Source organism: Cervus canadensis, chromosome 4 (assembly GCF_019320065.1).
Source record: "Cervus canadensis isolate Bull #8, Minnesota chromosome 4, ASM1932006v1, whole genome shotgun sequence".
In the NCBI taxonomy this organism is placed as follows: domain Eukaryota; kingdom Metazoa; phylum Chordata; class Mammalia; order Artiodactyla; family Cervidae; genus Cervus; species Cervus canadensis.
In genome coordinates, this window is record NC_057389.1 from 58167076 (window position 1) to 58188998 (window position 21923).

General features: G+C 40.1%; 1 non-coding gene across 1 annotated transcript; it reads left to right on the forward strand.

Moving 5' to 3' along the window:
* Positions 1–2692: 2692 nt before the first annotated feature.
* On the forward strand, positions 2693–2799 carry LOC122441042. Its single transcript, XR_006269187.1, has one exon. It is a non-coding gene; the product is annotated as a U6 spliceosomal RNA (small nuclear RNA).
* The last annotated feature ends 19124 nt before the right edge of the window (positions 2800–21923 follow it).

Here is a 21923-nt window from a genome sequence, read left to right on the forward strand (position 1 = left end):
ATTGCGAGGGCTCATTCTGAAGTCTCAAGTCTATTCCATTGATCTATTTGCCTATTCTTATCCCAGTGCCACACTGTCTTGATTATTATACTCCAACTTTGTTTTTTTTTTTTTTTTTTTTGAGACTGTTGTACTCTTCTGGGTCCCTTGAATTTCCATATGATTTTTAGAATCAGCTTGTCAGTTTCTGCAGATAAATCAGCTGGGATTTTGCTAAGTGTTGTGTTGAATCCAAAGATCAATTTGTGGAGAAAACTCTCATTCTTAACCAGGACATCATGACATCTATCAATCCCAAAGCAAAAGGAGACAAAAGAAGCCTACAAGAGGAGGGAGAGAGGAGTAGAAAGAGAGAGAGAGGGAAAGAGAGAAAATGGTCATTCACATGGAGCAAGTAGAAATGAATCCAGATGTCGTGCGGTCCTAAGAGGCAGAATTTGGGAATACTGAATTCTTCCTTACCAGATACATGTTCCATTTATCTGATTTCAGTGCATAGATGGAAGATGTTATGGCTTCTTGCTTCCCAAGATCATTCATTCCTTTTCTCTAACCTCTCTTCCAAATACCTGGAGGTTATGAGAATGCCTTATTTGTCTTGATTGGTGGGATTTAGTCAAAACTTCCTGTTGAAAAGGCCCAAGTCTCAATAATGGAAATAAATTAATCTCATCTTATCCCCTTTTTTGCAGAAGGAAGTGTTACAGCCCCTTCTTGGTGAGTTTTGAAGTTTGCCTTCTCTGGGGTCTCTGTTCTAGGGAGACCAGCATATGGAGGGTGTGCCTGAATCTCCAGTGGTGGTCTGGGGAGTGCAGGGGTGAGGAATGGGGCTGCAACTCTCTTACAGCTTCCTGATTTGGTGAACTTAAACATCTTGCTACAATCTGTACCTTCTATTCTCCAACCAGACCATCTTTCTTTCTTGCTAATTGCTGGTGAGGGAATGAGGATGTGAGAGGTGGGGGTATAGGCTGGAAGAGAAGTGAGTTTAATTCCCTCCTAGTGGATGGGAAAGGATGATTGAAATTGCTCATTTAGCAAGCGATTTAGCCTGCTGTAGAAAATCCTATTAAATGACAATTCTTATCTTAGTCCGTGGCTCCTGGGAAGAGCAGCTTTGGGCTTTGTGAAGACCAGGGCACACAGTCTCTTCTGAATCCAGTCAAACAATCATCACCAATAAGACACTAAAAGCCAGAGGCAGGGAAACTTCATATTTCCATGCCTCTTCCCACCCCTTCACCCTAGTCCCTCATATCATCAGTCAATTATCTGGTTAGTTGAGCCTTTTCTCTGCCCATTGTAATATAAATAGCAAGCATTTTATAGGTCCCCATTAAGCGATGTGATCAGCATCAATTACCTAATGAGACTCTGGAAAGTCGTGATTTAAAATCCCATCCTCAGTTGTGATTCGGCTTTGTCTGGAGCCAACATGAAAATTGCAGTGACATCCAAATTAACGGCACTTCAGATGTGGGGCCTTTGCTCCCAGCTTGGGTGTACCCCTGGGGAAAATTCACCCTCTGCCAAAGGGGCTGATCACTGTACCTAGTTCTGAAAAGGAGAGTTTTTTGTCTTACCAGGACTCAGGGGGTGATGGCTAGATCTACCTAGTTCTGCCCTATAGCCTCAGGTTCTCTGGGCTTGTAATAAAGAGGGTGCTTGCTTAGTTGCTCAGTTGTGTCCGACTTTTTGTGACCCCATGGACTGTAGCCTGCCAGGCTCCTCCGTCCATGGGGATTCTCCAGGCAAGAATAACTGGAGTGGGTAGCCGTGCCCTCCTCTAGGACATCTTCCTGACCCAGGGATTGAACTGGAGTCTCCTGCATTGCAGGCAGATTCTTTACCAGCTGGGCTAGCACAGAAGCCCAATAAAGAGAGTGAGACTATAGGAAAGTACAGGGAGGAGACTGTCAGCTCCTGAGGGCAAGGAGTTCGGTCTGTTTTGTTCTTTGCTATTTCCATAGAGCCTGTAGACTACCTGGCACATAATAGGGGCTCCATAAATACTTTATGAACGAGGGACTAGAATCCTAGGGTGGTCCCTCAGCCAGCAAGCCCTTCTGTTTGCAAGTTTAGGTGTCGTTCCCTGGAAGACAAGGAGAGATTTTTGTGTTTAGTGATGATCCTTCTAGCCTGAAGACTTAGTAAATGCTCCATTTGGGCTGGTGGTCTGAAATGCATGCACTTGTACTGACAACCTGATGGGTTCAATCTTTCTAACTATCCCCACCTCACCCCCAGATGTCTTGGTTAAGAATTTTTTTTCCTAGAGTAACACATGTATGCTTCCTTTTCTTCCTCTCTTTTATTAGTTTCTCTCTTGGATAAGAAGCAACTTAAAGCCACTTGCCAACTCTATTTATCAATTTTCAGTTGTCATTTAGTCTGCATCTCACTAACATTTGACTTAGTTCATGACATACATTTTTGGAACACTTTCTTCACTTGGCTTCCTGGGCACTAACATGCTCATGGTTTTCCTGGCAGATTCTTACTTCATCATTTTTTTTTTTTCTGGGCCTGCTGATCCCACATGGCATGTGGGATCTTAGTTCTCTGACCAGGAATCGAACCTGCGCCCCTTACAGTGCAAACACGGAGTTCTAACCACTGGATAATCAGGGAATTCCCCTTAACTCATCTATTTTAAACTCAAGAGTCAGAGAAATCTTTTAAGAATATTGTCGTGCTCGCTTCGGCAGCACATATACTAAAACTGGAACGATACAGAGAAGATTAGCATGGCCCCTGCGCAAGGATGACACGCAAATTCGTGAAGCGTTCCATATTTTTGTGAAGTAATTAGCCTCCAACTAAAAAAAAAAAAAAAAAAACCCATACAAAATAAAATAAAATAAAATAAAAATAAAAATAAATAAAAAATACACATAAACAGTTCTAGTTCAAGATAATGGGAAAAAAAAAATATTGTCATGTGTCCCTTCTGCTCAAAGGTGTCCAATGAAAAGATGATCAGCATTATTATTAACCAGGAAAAATGCAAATTTAAACCACACTGTGAAGCCATTACATTCACACCGGAATGCTAAAGTTCTGATACCAAGTGTAGGCAAGGATGTGGAGCAACAGGAACTCTCATTCATCCGTGGTGGGAATGTAAACTGGGAAATGCCCTTTGGTAAACTGTTACTCTCTACTATAGTTAAACATTTACCTTCCCTATTACCCAACAATTCCACTTGTAGGTATATACCAAGTTAAAGGAATGCATGTGTAAACATGTACAAGAATGTTCTTAACAACCTTATTCATAATAACCTCAATCAGGAAACAACCAAAATGTGCATCAACAGGAGAATGGCTAAATAAATTGTGGTACATTCATTCATGAAATACAACACACAATGAAAGAGAATGAACTATAGTATGTGTAAACTAATGAACTTTTGACAGGAAAAAGAAATTTTTGTGATTTTAAATCACCAAGGTATAGAAATTTGTTACGGCAGTCATAAGAAATGAATTTTTTTTATTATATCTCCTTATGATGAGTATCGAGTTTCAGTTTTACAAGATGAAAAGAGTTCTGGAGACTGACTGCACAAAAACAATGTGAGTGTACTTAATACTGAATTGTTCATTTGAAGATGGTTAAGATGTTAAATTTTGTTATGTGTATTTTAACACAATTTAAAAAATCATAACGTAAGATGAAATACAAAATAAATAAATAAGGCTCCACATAATCTCACCTTGCCTACCTCTCCAAGTAGCTTTGTCATTCAAGTTGTTCTTGGCTCACTGACCTTGAGCATATCAAATGTGCCCTAATGTCAAGATCTTTACATTTGCTGACCCCACCCCACTGCCTGATTTACTCTATTCTCTTATATCTCTTCAGGGCTCTCCCCTCACCTCATTTAGGCTCTGTTTGTTTTTTAATTTTTTTTCTTGGCTGTACTGCACAGCTTATAGGATCTTAATTCCCTGACCAGGGATGGAACATGGGCCCTTGCCAATGGAAGCATGGAGTCCTAACCACTGGATTGTCAGAGAATTGCCCAGATTCTGTTTTGATGTCACTTTAACAAGGACTTTCTGGACTAGCACATCTAAGATATGCACCATTCTATTACCAACTATCCTGTATCTTGTTCTATTTTTCTAAAAGAACTTTTTAAAAAATACATTTTTAATCTTAAAACCAGTCAGTTCAGTTCAGTTCAGTCACTCAGTTGTGTCCAACTCTTTGTGACCCCATGGGCTGCAGCATGCCAGGCCTCCCTGTCCATCACCAACTCCTGGAGTTTTCTCAAACTCACGTCCATTGAGTCAGTGATGCCATCCAACCACCTCATCCTCTGTCGTCCCCTTCTCCTCCTGCCTTCAATCTTCCCAGCATCAAGGTCTTTTCATATGAGTCAGTTCTTTGCATCAGGTGGCCAAAGTATTGGAGTTTCAGCTTCAACATCAGTCCTTTCAATGGATATTCAGGACTGATTTCCTTTAGAATGGACTGGTGGATCTCCTTGCAGTCCAAGGGACTCTCAAGGGTCTTCTCCAACACCACAGTTCAACAGCATCAATTCTTTGGCGTTCAGCTTTCTTTACAGTCCAACTCTCACATCCATACATGACTACTGAAAAAAACATAGTTTTGACCAGATGGACCTTTGTTGGCAGAGTAATGTCTCTGCTTTTTAATATGCTGTGTAGGTTGGTCATAGCTTTTCTTTCAAGGAGCAAGCGTCTTTTAATTTCATGGCTGCAGTCACCATCTGCAGTGATTTTGGAGCCCCCCACCCCCAAAGTCTCTCATTGTGACCATTGTTTCCCCATCTATTTGCCATGAAGTGATGGGACTGGATGCCATGATCTTAGCTTTCTGAATGTTGAGTTTTAAACCAACTTTTTCACTCTCCTCTTTCACTTTCATCAAGAGGCTCTTTAATTTTTCTTTGCTTTCTGCCATAAGGGTTATGTCACCTGCGTATCCGAGGTTATTGATATTTCTCCCGACAATCTTGATTCCATCTTGTGCTTCATCCAGCCTGGCATTTCACATGATGTATTCTGCATATAAGTTAAATAAGCAGGGTGACAATATACAGCCTTGATGTACTCCTTTCCTGATTTGGAACCAGTCTGTTGTTCCATGTCCAGTTCTAACTGTTGCTTCTTGACCTGCATACAGATTTCTCAGGAGGCAGGTCAGGTGTTCTGGTATTCCCATCTCTTTAAGAATTTATTACTTAAAATAAATTCTTACTTAAGTAATAAATACTTAAAATTTAAGTATTTATTAAAATTTATTTTAGGTAATAAACTAGAAATTTATTACTTAAAATAAATAAGCATGACTTATTCCTGTTGATGTTATTACTTATCACCTAGCTGAGTTTAGGTTTGCTAGGTTTCTCCACTGTTTAGTTATTCCTCCTCCCTTTCCTTACTGTACTCTTTGGAATGAAGTCACTATGTTCAACCCACACTTAAGGAGTAGATAGTTGTGTTCCACCTCCTTGAAGGTGGAGTAGCCACATAAAGTACTTGAAATTTTGCAAGAGAGAACTGTCTCCTCTCCCTTGTTTGTTTATTCAATAAATTCTTTTAAATCAGTATTCATGAATACTTATTTTTTACTTGAGGTTATGATCCAGTAATACTTTATTTTGTTGCTCAGATTATTCCAATTTTGTTTACTGTGAGCCCTTTCATGTTGGCTCTTATGTCCCTTTGATATAGTGCCATGGTTGTGTTTTTGAGTCCTTCCTTTGTTTCTGGCACTGCAAGATGCTCCAGGCTCACATTGTCTATTTCCTGTCCTATCCCTAGAATCAGCCCTTTCTCCTAGGAACTCTGGTTTCTTTTATTACAAAGAAGTTTGACTACCTGAAATTATATTATTTCTTAGTGTTCTATTTGTATCTCCCACTAGAATGCTAGGTCCTTAAGCAGGACCTCTTTTGCTTTTTCACTAGTCTATCTCCACACTTGATTTTAGCCAAAAGGCACTGCTCTATCTCCATTACCTAGAATATTACCTGGCACATATAAGGTTATCAATAAACATTTAGAGAATGGATGAAAAAATAAGGCCAAGTAGTATATCTTTTTATACCCATATTCTTCACGGTGCTTTGACACTTATAAGAATTTGACTGAAGGATAGATGTATAGATGGATGGATTTATAGATATATGAGTCAAAAATGTATGAATAAATGACTAAAAAGATGAACAGATTATTGGATGTATGCATGAATCAAGAAGCCAGAAGTTGGTATTACTACCCTGCACTCCAGTTATTCACGATAGAAACTGGGTGGTGAGGGGCCTCATTCTTGATTCCTTTCACACCTGTTTCTCCCACATTCAATCACCTACTAAGTCCTGCCAATTTTACATCTCAAATACTTCTTAAATCCGTTTCCAGTTTCTTATTCCAACTGCTATTGCCCTAGAGCAGGCTCTCTATCTCTTGCCTGGATGCTGCTATGTCCTTCTAAGTCATCTCTCTGCCTTCAGCCTTGTTCCAGCCCCCACCACCATCCTCATTCCAGCCAGAGGGTTCATTCTAAACTATGACTTTGCTTGTGTCACCACTTTGGTTAACGCTTCAAGGTAAAGTCAAAACTCCTTAGCACCTACCCTACAATGACAAGAACCTTTGCCACCTCTCTAGCCTCTCCTCTGCTATTCTCTGCCTTGCACAGATTTGTATGTCTCTGAAACACCAAACAGCAGTTAGTTCCCACTAGGGATCATGGTGCTTCCCTGTTTCATCCTTTGCTGATACTAGTCCTCCCTGCCTGGAATGGAATCTCAGCTCCCTAGCCAGGGATCAAACCCAGACGCCCTTCCTGAAAGCACAGACTCCTAACCACTAGACCACCAGGGACTTCTGAGAACTTTGTCTTTCATTCCTGTAATCCCTAGCACAATGGCAGGTGCTCAGTAAATGTGGGAGGGAAGATGGGTGAATTAGAGGTCCACTGCCTGGGCCTTCAAATTCAGACTCTCTCTCTTACTAGTATGGGGAATTTGAATAATTTCCTGTCTGTTCCTCAGTTTCCTTATTTGAAAAGAAATATAATATCTCCATTATAGGACTGTTTCTCCATGTTAAGGGAAATTATTCATCTCATTAAAAATTTAAACGTTATTGACGTAAAAGTTCTTTACAGAATTCTGTTATGACTTAAAATTTTCTACTATATCTGCTGGTATGTTCCCTTCAAAAAATTTTTACATTGTTTATTTATGCCTTATCTTTTTCTGGATTGAGCTTATCAAAAGGTTTTCTTGATCCTCTATAGTGCCTTTGTTTTCTAATTCATTAAGATTTGGCTTTGTCTTGTGATTTCTTCTTCCTACTCTCTTTTGGATTAGTCTGTTCTTTTTTAATTTCTTGAGTTGGATGCTTTTTTCCAGGTTTTTATAAATCCACACATTTCCCTTTAAGTATTACTTTATCTACCTCCCACAGCTAATTTTAATTTCTAAATATCTTCATTTTGATTTATATTTTTGTCCCAGAAGTCTAGTAGCTTTTCCAAATGCATGGGATCCTTATTATCTTTTTGTTGTTAAGTTCTATTCTTATTAAAGAAAGTAGTTTATTGATTTTTTAAAATATCTGAAGAGATGTGCTCTTGTGTCTAGTATGTGATCAGTTTTTTAGGTGTTCTGTGGGTACTTGAAAGGATAATCATTGATTGCATCATAGGTTTATTGTGAAGATAAATATTAGATAATACCTATAAGACACTTACAATAATGCTTAGTACTTAAATCTCAAGAAGTGGTGGTTCTCATTGTTATTTTGCTGTTACTGTTGATGGGTGGCAGTCAGTCATTACCGTGTGTGTGTCAGTAGGTGCCCTGGGAATTACAGAAATTGAGCCCTCTCCTGCAAGTCAGTGTTCTACAGTTAAGTGTCTACACTGGGTACAGGGTCAGTTGACCTTTGACACACACAGAAAACACCACTCAGCTCATTGTAATAGAAACAGTTCTGAGTTTGAGTCAGACTGACCTGCACTGGGATCCCGGCATGACCCCTCACTATCTATATGATGCTTCCCCTCCCCCAAACTCAAACTCCTCTTTCCTTACTTAGGTGTGATCTTGGACTTGCAGGGTTGTTAGGAAGATGAGGTTAAATGCCTTCAGCATAGGGCTGAATACAAAGTAAATCTTTGATCATGTTAGTTTCTTTTCCCTTTCCTTCTACTGATCTTGCAGTTAGAGCTTTAAGGTTACAGCCGTCTCCACTCCTTTCCAGGACTTATCTTTTTAGAGAGCCTCGTTTTCATCCATGCAAAGCTGCACTTCTCTGATGCTCTTCCCCAGGGAGCAGCTTGAAACCAGCCTGACTGAGGGAGAGGGAAGATGGGAAGAGGATGTTGACATATGCAAATCAAAACCCAGCCTTCTGCCAAATTAGTGTGACACCTGCTTGGACAGAATTTTCCTTTTATCTCTTGTCTGGAGCAGGCCAATTAATTTTTCAGGCTACCAGTTATCTCATAGATGACAGCTCCTCAGACCCTCAGTGAGAGCAGGGTCAACCTCCTTGGCTGCCACACAAACTCCAGATTTGCCTCTGCCCTTTCTGGGGTACCCTGGTAGACTGAACATCTCAGGGGCATCTCTGCCTTGCCCTCAGCTTTTGCATGACTTTCCTCAACCCTGACACTGACCTTTCCTACTTTCTGTCCTCTAAGCCTTAATCCCAGTGTGCAAAGTGGGTTGTCTGCTTTTCCTGCTTTTGATTCCAAGGTAGAAGAGTCAGGAAATGCATGGAGGGCAGAGCTACAGGGGACAGAATAAGGGAAACCTGGACAGGGGTGTTTCATAAGCAGTCTCATACAGGGAATTCCCTGGTGGCCCAGTAATTAGGATTCATGCTTTCATTGTCAAGAGTGTGGGTTCAATCCCTACTTGAGGAACTAAGTTCCTATAAGCACCAAAGTGTGGGGAAAAAAAAGCATTGTTACACAAAAATAAGTCACTTTTCCTCCATTCTCACCACTGCCTCTAGTTCCTTTGCCTCCTGTCATTTTGTTCCTACCATTTTAATTTCCACACATGGTTTGGACAACGTTCATTTTTTCTGCTCCTGCCTCCAGGCTACTAGAGAAAACCATAGAACCGTGCTCATTGGCTCCAGTGTCTGATTTTCAGTTGTGGTCAGGACTCCAATGTCCCTTGGTTATCTTTGTAATCATCCCCAGCCCTTGATCCCTTTCGTTCTCCAGCTATGGGTATTTGGGCTTGTTTCCAGTTTCAGCTATTATGAATAAGGTTGCTGTGGATATTCTCATACACATCTTTTTGTGGACATATATTTTTCTTTTTCCTGGGTAAATATGTAGGAGTGGAATTGTAGGTTATAGGATAGGTATATGTTTGTATGTTTAACTTTATAAGAAAGTGCCAACAACTTTCCAAAATGGTATACCGGTTGGGGCTCTTATCAAAAAGCAAGAACCCTGAGCTCTGTGCTGAATTTACTGAATCAGAGCATTCTAGGAATACAGGACAGAAAATTGTATTTTTAGAAATCTCCTTCTGTAATTTTAATGCAGCCAGTTCATTAATTGGCATTTGGAAATGAATGGATAACACTAAGAATCTTTAGTTTCTTGTTTTCCATTCCCTCCTCAGTAAATGTAATTCTGGCTGCCATGTTCACAATGTATCATGATTGTAAATAATGAAATAGTTGATTAACAGTGATTTAAGCAGTAAGAACATTTATTTATCTCACATAACAAGAAATCCAGAGATAAGCAGCTTTAGGTTTGAGTAATTTAGCCACTCAATAATGTCATGAAGGATCCAAGCCTTGGAGAGTCCTGTGGTGGTCCAGTGGTTAGGATTCGGCACTTTCACTGCTGTGGCACTTGGTTTGTCAGCCCCCCACCTCCCGAAAAAAAAGAAAAATATCCAGACTTTTTTCATTTCCCTTCCTCAGGGTGTTTGTTCCATTCTTGGGCTTGTCCTCTCGTAGTTCTAAGATGGCAGCTACAGCGCTGAACAACATGAGCTCACATACAACTTTCAAGGCAGGAAAGGAAGGGATTGAAGATATCTATTGTATTGAAAAGGACAGTCTTTTCCATAAGCTTCCAGGCTCGTTCTCAAGTCCCAGTGCCCAGAACTAGGGCACTTGTCTACCCTTAGGTTTAAAGGAGTGGAAGAAGATGTACTGAGAAATTATCCAGCATTTTTTTGAGCCCCTATAGTGGGAGATAGTCCTTGTCAATAAGGAAGAAGGGTGGGAAAATAGCTTTGAGGTGAGTAATTGAAGTGTCTCCCACAAAACTGCTCCTTTGGTCACCTTAATTGCTAGTTCCAATGACTTTTCTGCAGTTTTCTTTATACTTGGCCTCTCTGTTATGTTCTACATTGCTGGCTCCCTCTTTCTTCTGTTTTCTGCTACATATTTCTTTTTGGGCTCCTGTCCATTACCTTTTTCCTCTTTTTGGTTGGCATTACCCTAGATTGTTTCTCTTTTTTTCGGCCGAGCTGTGGGGCATGTGGGATCTTAGTTCCCCAACCAAAGATCAAACCTGAGCCCCCTACATTAGCAGCATGGAGTCTTAACCACTGGACTGCCAGGCAAGTCCCTACCCTGTGTAAAGTACAAAGATTCAACAGGTAGGCCAGAAACAGCTCTCTTTAGGTCTTGGTCACATGGTTAGGGTGGATTGTTTGACTTAGAAGTTCAGAGATATCTAAATAGGGTCTGGTTAAAAACCAGACCTGTATACTAACATAAAAAACCTGGGTTAAAAGCCCAAGGTGGGCTTCCCTTGTGGCTCAGCTGGTAAAGAATCCACCTGCAATGTGGGAGACCTAGGTTCGATCCCTGGGTTGAGAAGATCCCCTGGAGAAGGGAAAGGCTGCCCATTCCAGTATTCTGGACTGGAGAATTCCATGGACTGTATAGGCGATGGGGTCACAAAGAGTTAGATACAACTGAGCAATTTTCACTTTCATGGGCTTCCTTTCCTCCCTATAGTCCTGATTCTCCCTCCACTATCTCTGTCTCTTCTGTCTATTACACTTGATAAGGTTCTTGCTAGATTTTTCTTTTCTTTTTTTAAAATTAATTAATTTATTTTAATTGGAGGTTAATTACTTTACAATATTGTAGTGGCTTTTGCCAAACATCAACATGAATCAGCCATGGGTGCACATGTGTTCCTCATCCAGAACCCCCCTCCCACCTCCCTCCCCATCCCATCCCTCAGGGTCACCCCAGTGCACAAGACCTGACCACCCTGTCTCATACATCGAACCTGGACTGGCAATCTGTTTCACATATGATAATATATATGTTTCAGTGCTACCCTTTGAAATCATCCCACCCTCACCTCCCACCCTCGCCTTCTCTCACAGAGTTCAAAAGACTGTTATTTATGTCTGTGTCTCTTTTGCTGTCTCACATATAGGGTCATCATTACCATCTTTCTAAATTCCATATATATGTGTTAGTATACTATATTGGTGTTTTTCTTTCTGACTTACTTCACTCTGTATATAGGCTCCAGTTTCATCCACCTCATTAGAACTGGTTCAAATGCATTCTTTTCCATGGCTGATGTATTGTATAGTATGGAATGTATAGTATTCCATTGTGTATATGTACCATAGTTTTCTTATCCATTTGTCTGCTGATGGACATCTAAGTTGTTTCCATGTCCTAGCTATTGTAAACAGTGCTGCAATGAACATTGGGGTACACGTGTCTCTTTCAATTCTGGTTTCCTCAGTGTGTATGCCCAGCAGTGGGATTGCTGGGTCGTTCTATGGCAGTTCTATTTCCAGTTTTTTAAGGGATCTCTTAATAGAACTGCTATGGCAGTTCTATTTCCAGTTTTTTAAGGGATCTCCACATTGTTCTCCATAGTAACTGTACTAGTTTGCATTCCCACCAACAGTGTAAGAGGGTTCCTTTTTCTTCACACCCTCTCCAGTATTTATTGTTTGTAGACTCTTTGATAGCAGCCATTCTGACTGGCGTGAGATGGCACCTCATTGTGGTTTTGATTTGCATTCCTCTTGTAATGAGTGATGTTAAGCATCTTTTCATGTGTTTGTTAGCCATCCGTGTGTCTTCTTTGGAGAAATGTCTGTTTAGTTCTTTGGCCCATTTTTTGATTGGGTCATTTATTTTTCTGGAATTGAGCTGCAGAGCTGCTTGTATATTCTGAGATTAATTCTTTCTCAGTTGCTTTGTTTGCTATTATTTTCTCCCATTCTGAAGGCTGTCTTTTCACCTTGCTTATAGTTTCCTTCATTGTGCAAAAGCTTTTAAGTTTAATTAGGCCCCATTTGTTTGCTTTTGCTTTTATTTCCATTACTCTGGGAGGTGGGTCATAGAGGATTCTGCTGTGATTTATGTCAGAGTGTTTTGCCTATATTTTCCTCTAGGAGTTTTATAGTCTCTGGCCTTACGTTTATATCTTTAATCCATTTTTAGTTTATTTTTGTGTATGGTGTTAGAAAGTGTTCTAGTTTCATTCTTTTACAAGTGGTTGACCAGTTTTCCCAGCACCACTTGTTAAAGAGATTGTCTTTTCTCCATTGTATATTCTTGCCTCCTTTGTCAAAGATAAGGTGTCCATAGGTGCATGGATTTATCTCTGGGCTTTCTATTTTATTCCATTGATCTATATTTCTGTCTTTGTGCCAGTACCATATTGTCTTGATGACTGTAACTTTGTAGTATAGTCTGAAGTCAGACAGGTTACAGGTTGATTCCTCCAGTTCCATTCTTCTTTCCCAAGATTGCTTTGGCTATTCAAGGTTTTTTGTATTTTCATACAAATTGTGAAATTATTTGTTCTAGTTCTCTGAAAAATACCACTGGTAGCTTGATAGGGATTGCATTGAATCTATAGATTGCTTTGGATAGTATACTCATTTTCATTACATTGATTCTTCCAATCCATGAACATGGTATATTTCTCCACCTATTTGTGTCATCTTTGATTTCTTTCATCAGTGTTTTATAGTTTTCTATATATAGGTCTTTTGTTTCTTTAGGTAGGTTTATTCCTAAGTATTTTATTCTTTTTGTCTCAATGGTGAATGGAATTGTTTCCTTAATTTCTCTTTCTGTTTTCTCATTGTTAGTGTATAGGAATGCAAGGGATTTCTGTGTGTTAATTTTATATCCTGCAACTTTACTATATTCATTGATTAGCTCTAGCAATTTTCTGGTGGAGTCTTTAGGGTTTTCTATGTAGAGGATCATGTCATCTGCAAACAATGAGAGTTTTATTTCTTCTTTTCCAATCTGGATTTCTTTTATTTCTTTTTCTTCTCTGATTGTTGTGGCTAAAACTTCCTAAACTATTTTGAATAGTAGTGGTGAGAGTGGATACCCTTGTCTTGTTCCCTGACTTTAGGAGAAATGCTTTCAACTTTTCACCACTGAGGATAATGTTTGCTGTGGGTTTATCATATATGGCTTTTATTATATTGAGGTATGTTCCTTCTATTCCTGCTTTCTGGAGGGTTTTTATCATAAACGGATGTTGAATTTTGTCAAAGGCTTTCTCTACATCTATTGAGATAATCATATGGTTTTTATCTTTCAATTTGTTAATGTGGTGTATCACATTGAATGATTTGCAGATGTCAAAGAATCCTTGCATTCCTGGGATAAAGCCCACTTGGTCATGATGTATGATCTTTTTAATATGTTGTTAGATTCTGTTTGCTAGAATTTTGTTAAAAATTTTTGCATCTATGTTCATCAGTGATATTGGCCTGTAGTTTTCTTTTTTATGTGGATTCTTTGTCTGGTTTTGGTATTAGGGTAATGTTGGCCTCATAGAATGAGTTTGGAAGTTTACCTTCCTCTGCAATTTTCTGGAAGAGTTTGAGTAGGATAGGTGTTAGCTCTTCTTTAAATTTTTGGTAGAATTCAGCTATGAAGCCGTCTGGTCCTGGGCTTTTGTTTGCTGGAAGATTTCTGATTAAAGTTTCGATTTCTGTGCTTATGATGTTACTAGATTTTTCTTAAGGGCAGATTTTCTTTTCTATTTCATTTAGTATCTTCTAAATAATAGGTTCTAAAACTGAAGGGCTCTTTGTTTTCAAACACTCCATTTTGAGATAGAAGTTGAATTGCTCCACAAAATTAGAGCATGATGTATTTGGAGTCCCAGAGTTTAAAAGATGAAGAGAGACACTAGAGTCAGTTGAGAGCTGGGTGATGGAAGCGTTGAGACGAATCTTCCACTTACAGTATGGCTACCTATGAGAGTTTGGATAGACATGTCTAGAGCTGACTTTTCAAGTGAATGATGTATGTTGTGATCCCACTCTGAGACTGCACGAATTGTTATGTAAAACTTCTGAAGCCATGATGTAAGTGATGTGACTTGATTTCAGACAGATGCCTTTGAGGAATCCAGGGTTCATGAGGCTGGCAATATGGACAGTGCCACATCTGAATCACACTCAGGCTACTGAAGTGTCTCACTGATCTTTTAGCCTCTGACCTGAAACTGCTTCCAGCCCCTCCACCCCCCATGTAGTTGCCAGAATGATCTAAGACACAAACCCAGGTCATTTCCTTGTTTAAATTTTTTAATGACTCTCCAATCAATGTGTCTCAGACCTGGGATTCATGGATCACTGGGCATGTATTCTCTGGGGTCTTCAGTACCCTTTAAGAAATTTATTATTTAATTTCAGAATTAATTTAAAAACATAAGCAAAGGCTGTAATACCCAGATGACTACCTTTTAACCAAACACTTGGAGATTTTAGTGTTTGTTTGCACTTATTGATTGGGTTCATGCCAAGTGATCTTCTGAAATGACAGCATTTAACTTTTTTTTTTTTTTAGCATTTAACTTTTAATGTTGTAATTATTTTTATCTCATTGTTCATAGATATATCCCCACACCCACTGCGGTGTCTGGTACATCATAGGTGTTCAGTAAAGATTTGTTGTGAATAAACGAATGAATGAAGCATCTCAAACTGGTTTCTGATATCCTTGGGGATTCACTAAGTTTGAGATCTCCTTAGCATGGCATGTGAGGCTTTTCACAATCAAGCTAGGAATACTCAACTTGTAATTTTACCAGACAGTCTGGGCAGGATGTGGAGGCGTAGTCCTTTTTAGAAAATAAAAAAGCAAAAGTATAAAGGATTTATGTGCATTTTGACAGGGCAGACATGATATGCAAATTACTTGCAAATATAATGCAAATGACATGCAACTCCTCATGCAAATGAGCATCCTGTCTTTGGAAACAACTGCCCAGGCGTTCACTAATTTGTCTGTGGTACTGGCAGTAAATCTTTCAAGGGCTTAGGATGCAAGTTGCTTTGGTGAGGATGTGTGTGTACTGGGGAGGAGAAAGTGGTGGGAAGAGGTCTCTTAAGATGTCAGTGTTGTGCTGTAAGCCTGAAGCTTAGTATGAAGCTTAATACAATTTGCAGCATAATATGAAGTTATTCTGCCTTGCTATTCCCAAGACTGGCCTTTTGGATTTGGCGATGGTTGTCAGACCAATGAAATGCAGCTCCTTATATCTCCCTTCAACTCTTCAGCTACCTCACATCTTCTGTCCCACCCACCTCACACTGTTCAAGCTCTGGTCTACTGGAGCAGAAAGCAGGGAGTCAGAGATCCCTGGCCACAGGTCTTCACCATGAGGATGGCAGAACAGCCTGTGATAAGAATTCTTATAAGTCATGCCTGAAAGAGATTAAGAGCCTGATGTGGAGTTCTGTATTTCCTAATCTCATGACAAGAAAAATTTAGCTGAATTTCTGCTAGACCAGTTTGAAAAAGATGGTTGGTTACAAGAAGCGAAGTATAACTGCTTAATTTCAATGCCAATGATGCAGTATCTGACTAAACTGGAAGCTTACTTGGAAATCTGAAGGAAAAAATTGTCAACTGTGATTTTTTTCATTATAAAACCTGTTCTTCCCTGTTCTCGATGTAAAAGGAAATTTTTGGTTACACAAATTCTTCTACAGTGATTATAAAAATGTTGGGCAAATGAAGTAAAAGAGCCTTGAGTAGATGCATTTTAAAATAATTAAAAATCTATTTTTTTTTCCTCTGACACTTTGCAATCAGACCTGGGTTCAAATTCCCACCTCCCAGATACCCAAACTTGGGCAACTTACTCAACTTTGCTGAGACTCAGTTTCCTCATCTGTGAAAGAAGAATAATAGTACAGCCCTTATGAAGCTGATATCAGGGATAAAGGAAATAATGCATGTACTTAGGACAGTGCTTGGTTCATAGTAAGCTTGCCAAAAAGTAGTTATTTACAGGGGTCATCTGTAGACTTGCTGCCTAGAGCCCTAGAGCCCATTCACCCACCATCTGCTAGCTGTTCCACATTTCCTTCTGGTGAAATATCATTCTCTCTTCAGTCCATGTTGTTCTAGTGAAGCTGACTCCAACTTCAGCACCAGAATTAGAGCACGTGACTCAGGTTTAAATCAATCAGACCATTCTATTCTCCAGGCCACAGTTCAGTTCAGTTGCTCAGTCATGTCCGACTCTTCGTGATCCCATGGATTGCAACATGCCACCCTTCCCTGTCCATCACCAGCTCTCGGAACTTGCTTGAACTCATGTCCATCATGTTGGTGATGCCATCCAACCATTTCATCTGCTGTCATCCCCTTCTCCTCCCACCTTCAATCTTTCCCAGCATCAGGCTCTTTTCAAATGAGTCAGTTCTTTGCATCAGGTGGCCAAAGTATTGGAGTTTCAGCTTCAGCATCAGTCCTTTCAATGAACACCCAGGACTAATCTCCTTTAGGATGGACTGGTTGGATCTCCTTGCAGTCCAAGGGACTCTCAAGAGTCTTCTCCAATACCACAGTTCAAAAGCATCAATTTTTCGGCGTTCAGCTTTCCTTATAGTCCAACTCTCACATCCATACATGACTACTGAAAAAACCATAGCTTTGACTAGATGGACCTTCGTTGGCAAAGTAATGTCTCTTCTTTTTAATATGCTATGTTGGTCATAACTTTCCTTCCAAGGAGTAAGTGTCTTTTAATTTGATGGCTGCAGTCACCATCTTCAGTGATTTTGGAGCCCCCCAAAATAAAGTCTCTCACTGTTTCCACTGTTTCCCCATCTATTTGCCATGAAGTGATGGGACCACATGCCATGATCTTAGTTTTCTGAATGTTGAGCTTTAAGCCAACTTTTTTACTCTCCTCTTTCACTTTCATTAACAGGCTCTTTAGTTCTTCTTTGCTTTCTGCCATAAGGGTTGTGTCATCTGCATATATGAGGTTATTGATATTTCTCCTACAGTCTTCATTCCAACTTGTGCTTCATCCAGCCCAGCGTTTCTCATGATGTACTCTGCATATAAGTTAAGTAAGCAGGGTGACAAGATACACCCTTGATATACTTCTTTTCCTATTTGGAGCTAGTCTGTTGTTCCATGTCCAGTTCTAACTGTTGCTTCCTGACCTGCATACAGGTTTCTGAAAAGGCAGGTCAGGTGGTATGGTATTCCCATCTCTTTCAGAATTTTCCAGTTTGTTGTGATCCACACAGCCAAAGGCTTTGGCATAGTCAATGAAACAGAAATAGATGTTTTTCTGGAACTCTCTTGCTTTATCGATGATCCAATAGATATTGGCAATTTGATCTCTGGTTCCTCTGCCTTTTCTAAATCCAGCTTGAACAATTGGAAGTTCATGGTTCATGTACTGTTGAAGCCTGGCTTGGAGAATTTTGAGCATTACTTTACTAGAGTGTGAAATGAGTGCAATTGTGTGGTAGTTTGAGCATTCTTTGGCATTGCCTTTCTTGAGATTGGAATGAAAACTGACCTTTTCCAGTCCTGTGGCCCCTGCTGAGTTTTCCAAATTTGCTGGCATATTGAGTGCAGCCCTTTCACAGCATCATCTTTTAGGATTTGAAATGGGTTAGCTAGAATTCCATCACCTCCACTAGCTTTGTTCATAGTGATGCTTCCTAAGGCCCACTTGACTTCACGTTTTAGGATGTCTGGCTCTAGGTGAGAGATCACACCGTCACGATTATCTGCGTCGTGAAGATCTTTTTTGTGTATTCTTGCCATCTCTTCTTAATATCTTCTGCTTCTGTTAGGTCCATACCATTTCTGTCCTTTGTCGAACCCATCTTTGCATGAAATGTTCCCTTGGTATCTCTAATTTTCTTGAGGAGAGCTCTAGTTTTTCCCATTCTATTTTCTTCTATTTCTTTGCACTGATCAGTGAGGAAGGCTTTCTCATCTCTCCTTTCTATTCTTTGGAACTCTGCATTCAAATGGATATATCTTTCCTTTTCTCTTTTGCTTTTCACTTCTCTTCTTTTCACAGCTATTTGTAAGGTGTCCTCAGATAGGCCTTTTGCTTTTTTGCATTTCTTTTTCTTGGGAATGGTCTTGATCCCTGGCTCTTGTACAATGTCATGAACCTCTGTCCATAGTTCATCAGGCACTCTGTCTATCAGATCTAGTCCCTTAAATCTATTTCTCACTTCCACTGTATAATTGTAAGGGATTTGATTTAGGTCATACCCGAATGGTCCAGTGGTTTTCCTTACTTTCCTTACTTTCAAAGTCTGAATTTGGCAACAAGGAGTTCATTATCTGAGCCACAGTCACTCCCGGTCTTGTTTTGGCTGACTGTGTAGAGCTTCTCCATCTTTGGCTGCCAAGAATATAATCAATCTGATTTCGGTGTTGACCATCTGGTGATGTCCATGTGTAGAGTCTTCTCTTGTGTTGTTGGAAGAGTGTATTTGCTATGATCAGGCCACAATGATTGATTAAAAAATGGGGATGTTGATAGTTACCATATGACCCAGCAATTCTACTCCTAGGTATATACCTAAGAGAATTGAAAACAGGTCTTCAAATAAAAACTTGTATGTAAATGTTCATAGCAGCATTATTCATAACAATAAAAAGATGGAAACAATCCAAATGTCCATCATCTGATGAGTGGATAAACAAAATGTTGGTATATTCACAGAAAGGTAATATTATTCAGCCACAAAAAGGAATGAAGCACTAGTTCATGCTACAATGTGGATGAAACTTGAAAACACTGTGTTAAGTGAAAGAAGACAGGCCATATATTATATGATTACATTTATATGAAATATCGAGAATAAGTAAATCTATAGAGATGGAAAGTACATTCATGACTGCCAGAGATTGGAGGGAGGGAGAATGGGGAATGATCCCTAATGGGTGTGGGGTTTCTCTTTGAGCTGCTGAAGATGTTTTGGAATTAGATAATGGTGATAACTGTACAATATTCAGATCAATTCAGTAGCTCAGTCGTATCTGACTCTGCGACCCCATGGACTGCAGCACACCAGGCTTCCCTGTCCATTACCAACTCCCGGAGCTTGCTCAAACTCATGTCCATCATATTGGTGATGCCATCCAACCATCTCATCCCCTGTCATCCCCTTCTCCTCCTGCCTTCAATCTTTCCCAGCCTCAGGGTCTTTTCCAATGAGTCAGTTCTTCACATCAGGTGGCCAAAGTATTAGAGCTTCAGCTTTAGCGTTAGTCCTTCCAATGAATATTCAGGACTGATTTCCTTTAGGATTGACTGGTTTGATCTCCTTGCAGGCAGATTCTTAACCACTGGACTATCAGGGAAGTCCTTAAGACCTGGTTATACATTGGAGTTTGTGTGTGATTTTCCTGGTTTTAGGACTGAAAATCCTTTGTTCCACATTGGTCACCCTAGTTGGAGCTCTAAGTCTCCCTCTGTTGAAACTCAGGAGTATACCTGTGGACTCTCTGCTTACATGAGTCAGTAAATTCCCTTTTTGTTTTAGCAAGTGTCATGGGTTGGGTTATCCAGAGAAAGGAACTGAGACAGAGTTCAGGGTTCCAGATGTTATTAGGGAACAATATTTATGAAAGAGAGGAGGCAGAAGAAGATTGGATGGAGGACAAAGTCATTGGTCAATCCAAGAGAGGGCTCTGAAACTAGCACTGCCCTTCAGAGAGTCCCACACTGATCCAAAACGGTGGGCCCAGTATATTCTCCTTTGTTTCTTTTCACCTGCAAACTTCTAGTCATCCTTTAATAAATCAGTATAAATGTTGCTTTTGTGGTGAGCCATTGATGCTTTTGAACTGTGATGTTGAAGAAGACTCTTGAGAGTCCCTTGGACTGCAAGGAGATCCAACCAGTCCATCCTAAAGGAGATCAGTCCTGGGTATTCATTGGAAGGACTGATGCTGAAGCTGAAACTCCAATACTTTGGCCACCTGATGCAAAGGGCTGACTCATTTGAAAAGAGCCTGATGCTGGGAAAGATTGAAGGCAGGAGAAGGGGATGACAGAGGATGAGATGGTTGGATGGCATCACTGACTCAATCGACATGAATTTGGGTAAACTCCGGGAGTTGGTGATGGACAGAGAAGCCTGGCATGCTGCTATTCATGGGGTCGCAGTCAGATACAATTGAGCGACTAAACTGAACTGAACTGATCAGTGATGTTAAAGTCCCATGGCACCTGGAGCATGTGTAGCAGTTTGATTAATTAGTGACTCTTTTTTGTTTTATGTTGTCTTCCTTGAAGTCTTCTAGCTGCATGAAGGAATGGACTGTTCTAGTGAGCTATTTTTAAGTAACAAACTACTCCAAACCTTAGTGGCCTACAGCAGAGGCTGGCTTAGTATGACCCTGGTGCCAGATATAGCCTACCACCTGTTTTTGTATAACTGAACAACTAAGAATTTTTTTTTTTCACATTTTTAAGGGGTTATAAAAGAAACCCCCCAAAAAGAATAATATGTGACAGAGATGGTACATGGCCCACAAAGCCTAAAGTACTTACTATCTGGCCCTTTATAGAAAAGGTTTGCCAAAACACGCATTTTGTTACATCTCATGATTTTATGCATGAGGATTTCAGGAGAGGTTTTGTTGGATGATTCTTCCATATGATATTAACTGGCACTGCTCAGTGGCATTCAGCTAGAAGCTAGTCTGGTCGAGAGGGTCCAAGAAGGCGTCACTCATATATCTGGTACCTTGGTAAGATGGCTGGAAGCCTGGGTTCAGCTGGGCCCCTGTCCACACTGTCTATCCCTCAGGGTGATTGGACTTTAGTAAGAGTGGCTCAGATATCCAAAAAACCAAAATGGAAACTCTCAAAGAGGGCTTATAATTGGAGAGTGTCACCTTTTCTATGCCCCATTGGTCAAAGCAGTCCCAGGCCAAGCCAGATTCAAAGGGAGGGCAAATATAACCCACCTCTGAATGACAGGAATGCAAAAACGTTAAGACTTTCCTTAATTAACTTGAGGACTAAGTCAGCTTACTCACCATTATATTGCCAACTCTTGGCACACCACCTGGCATATGAACTCAATAAGTTTGTTAACTAATGGATATACTCTGGTAGATAAAATCTGAGCTATTTGTAATAAAAAATATTAGATTTGAAGCTTGATCAAGGCTGAGGTCTAATTGAACTCTTAGAAGCACTCCTTTCCATATGTTCCATTTTGGGACTACCGTGGGTCTTCTCTACTGTGTTGTATCTCTCAGAGTGTTTGAACTTTAGTTTCCTTTTTGGTTAATGAGGGACAATGTATCCTGTATCTCACAGGATTCCTGTGAGATAATGGTATAGTGAATTAAATGGTATAGAGAAAGTGTTATAAACTGTAAAGTTCTGTTTAACTTTAGGTTGTCATTATTGTCATTGTTCCTTAGGATGAGGAGTGAACAAGGCCAGAACCCGTAGATCCCCAGGAGATGGGGAAGGACCCCTCAACCTTACCCCACTCCTCAGCTCAGTTCCTGAGGAACAGACATTAGTAGGGTGCACTATGGCCATGTAGTGAAATTCTAGCCAGGGAAGATTAATTTCTCCATAGTGGCTCTAATGGTGGGTCTCATAATTCCATAATGATCTTGGT